The sequence below is a fragment of the Etheostoma spectabile genome, chromosome 7 (genome assembly GCF_008692095.1).
Source record: "Etheostoma spectabile isolate EspeVRDwgs_2016 chromosome 7, UIUC_Espe_1.0, whole genome shotgun sequence".
Taxonomy (NCBI): Eukaryota; Metazoa; Chordata; class Actinopteri; order Perciformes; family Percidae; genus Etheostoma; species Etheostoma spectabile.
The window spans coordinates 28572804-28576548 of NC_045739.1; positions in this window are offsets into that span (position 1 = coordinate 28572804).

Here is a 3745-nt window from a genome sequence, read left to right on the forward strand (position 1 = left end):
GGGAAATAATAACAAGCAGCTCTCGTCTTGGCTTCTGGTGCCTTGTGATATGCGGCCAGGCTGCTGCATTATACAGAGGGGTTGTACAACTACATTTTAATCCACTCGTGTTTCTGGCCTGATAAAAGGATTCTCTCCATCTCTTTCTGTTTAATTCACACTATCATCAATCAAATGTGTCCCTGCATCCCCACCCCACCCCACCCTCTCCTCCTCCTGGGTTTTGGGGGTCTGCAGCAGATAGGTTGGGGGTCCCCCGAGGGGGTTAGGGACATGACGGACTGGTCACAGATGCCACTGAAATTAAAATGCAAGAGTCTGTGCAAGGTGTTACATTTCTCAGACATGCTCATTTGCAGTAATATCTGAGCAACATAAAGAGGCTTATCTTTGATGCCACATACGACTCTCACAAGATTATGTGAATATGTTTAAAAACCACGCTATTTGGGAGCGCTATCTCCATAGCGTGGCTACAAGTGTGGAAGATTCCCGGTGTGGTAGATACACTGTTTTTGTCTTTCACTATTGTCTGCACATGACAGTCGCCACAGGCTACTTAGTAATGAATTTGTGCCTGTAGCATGTGTGCTGTGTGGAGCCTATGAATAGAGTAAATATGCACATCTCTGCACAACAGGTCAGCTTCTGAACACAGACAGAAGAGAATATGATCAACCACAGAATGAGCTCCAGAAACTACAAAGGAATTATGTATAAACAAGTGCTCAGTCTGTGACTAAAGTGTCACGCGATGCTGTCTGATATCCCAGGAAACGCTTTTTGTCTAAATAAGGCTACAGTTCTGTGTTCTTGATTGTCTTTAATAGATAAACCTCTGATGGTTGCTCTCTTTATGTGACACATGAATATACACTCCTCTGACAGGTAATACAGACTGTAACAAAAATAGCATGTTTGTAAAAAAAGCCTATGTTGAACTATTTCATGACATTTTTATAAAAGGAAAGCATTTTTAGCAGATTTGTTGACACATTTTGTTCACCATTGCATTGCAATGTTATATTGTCTGAAAGTACAGTAGTGTAACTGATTATTTTTTATAAATGCTAATAATAAATACGTTTATTTGTATAGTTCTTATCAGAAGCAGAGACAACAAAGTGCTAATTCTATACAAAATCCAGTATTAATTGACTTGAGAAAGATCTCAATCAATTACATACATACATACATGTATGATACAGAAAAATAACATACATACATATACCAACCTCAACACACACACAAATACACAACATCCAAATAATTAATCTATACATAAATAGGTTTCGATATGTTTTCAGAAACGACTTAAAAGTGAAATTGATTTTGCTCCAGATGCCAGGGTTCCCTGTAGTCTTACACCTTACATGGTTACACACTATAGTAGCAGCCTGAGTCAACAGGTTTCTCTCTGACCTCCTCAGACTGTACACAGGTTGAGAAAGACACAGAAATGTATTTAGAGATATTGTCTGGGGCCGGGTTATGACGTGCCAGTTATGAAAATCTTTACATTAAAAAAGGAAAGGGGAGTATGATCTCTTTTATTGTTTTCTCGTGTGTGTGTATTACTTGTCTAGCTGCTGCATTCTGCACAGTTTGGAGTCTGTGAATTGATAAATTGTTGCCATAGCAGTGATCTAAATGTGAGCCAATCAAAGCATGTATAATGTAGCCGGTGTCTGAAGCTAAACAGATTTAGGCATTTTTGCTCACATCAAATGAGTCAGAGGTAAACCACTTCAAGAGAGAGATCCTTTCACCCAATCTAAAACGAACCCACAGAACAATCTGATGGGCTGTAATTAGATCCAATCCAAGATAGACAGATGATAATAATGTTTTAACCACTTCGACATCTATGAACCAAATTGCCAAAAGTAATTGTCATGTATTAGCATACATTTTTTTTTATGGACTACTGATTTCGTAAAATAATTTTTCTCGCAGTGATTACACTCAACCCAAGTTGATCTGTATCCATGAAGTCCAGTTTGAGTACAGATCACTGAGACAGGATTTTTCAACTATTTCCTCTTTAGTTACTTTACAAAGTAATCTCGCATTGCCAGACGTTCCTCCAAAGCACTGTAGAGGAGGGTCTGGCTTGTCCACACAGCATCCCGGGATGGGAGAAAAACGTGCTCTGGTTTATTTATTTATTTAAACCAATCACAATCACTTGTGCCTCTGCGAAATAGCCTCGGGAAGGAACTTGTTTAGATGGAACAGGTGTACTTTCAAAGGTCGTTTTAGTCGTGCAACAGAAAACTCAGACAGGGCAGATAGTCTAGCTAGCTGTCTGGATTTACCCTGCAGAGATCTGAGATGCTGTTAACCAGAGTCCCCAGAAATCCACCGGAGTTTAGAATGCCAACACAAAGAACGAGGAAGGTAACGGACATCTGGCCTCAATAGAGAGACATCTGGCGGAATTTCAGGCAGCACCTGAACAATCCTAGAAGTGGCATCTCGTCGATAAAGACTATTTACAAAGTAATCCGCCAGGAACGTTTGATTGCATGTAGCTTCTAGCCAGATGACGTTGCGTTGCAGCAGAAGTTGAGCCAGGTTTAACTTTTTTGTCATAGTACGCCATCACAGCATCATGCAATTAACAAGCAGCCGCGGCCAAAATGAGCCTTGGTACGAGTGTGAAGTTACAGAAACTAATTCCAAAAGAAAAAACTGTTTTGTGTTTGGAAAGCCCTCTTTTCACCTCCTGCACAAACATTGAAAAAGCCCCCCCCCAAAAAAACAATAAGAAAACCTGTACCTCCAGAATTTAAATGGACTCACTTTCTTGTTCCATCCACACATTTCCTCACAATCTATCTTGTTTTTCTTCCTGTAGTTCAACACTGACGGCTTTGCACAAAGGCTACGTGAGCTTATCACGTAAAGGTCCCTGACAGACTGAGAATGCTGTCAACATTTTATCTGTATGCAAGTGAACACCGGCGCTATGTGGCGTCTTTTAAAAGACAGAGGATCCAAACATGCATGATGTGGTTATTTAGTTTTACAGGCTGTTTTTCAGCACAGTAGCCCTGTGATAAGACAGCAGGTGGCAGGTGCTGAAAGGGGAGAAAGTGAATGTCTTCTCTTCCCCGCTACAATTGAACAGTCCAATTTGAACAAGGGATTAGGTGCCCATCATTAATCATAGGCTAATCTTGTAGATTTAGGTAAGTGGTTCCCAAAAGTCAATACAGCTATAATTTAATCAGATAATGCCATCACAGTTTATGGAGCAAAATGGAGAACTTAGAGACAAGGCTTAGTACAATTTGCTTTCAGATGATCACCTCTGTGCACAATAGGTTCAATTTGAAGACACACTGTATGTTTTACAAGTTTTATGTTTAAAATAAAGGGGAGGTGGAGATGTTATACAGACCTCAGACAGTTAAAACTGCTGCTTATTTTTTAGGATACCACAAATGAAAGTAGGGAACTTTCTGAACCGTATGGTGTGCTATATATAAGGGCATATTAAGTTTATATATGCTGTCCTGGAGACTGTTATTCTGAAATCTAAATTGAGGTCATGTTAAAGAAATGTTGTATTATTAATAAATGTCAGTGAAGCATTCATTAAATTCATGGCATAAGCTCACCGAAACAGAAATGAAAGACCTGTTACATTTGTATCATGAGTAAATTCAGGGACTTTATGTTAGTAAAACACATGTAACACAAAGTTAGTTTGATTCACTAGCATGTCTCCTGCTCTCTT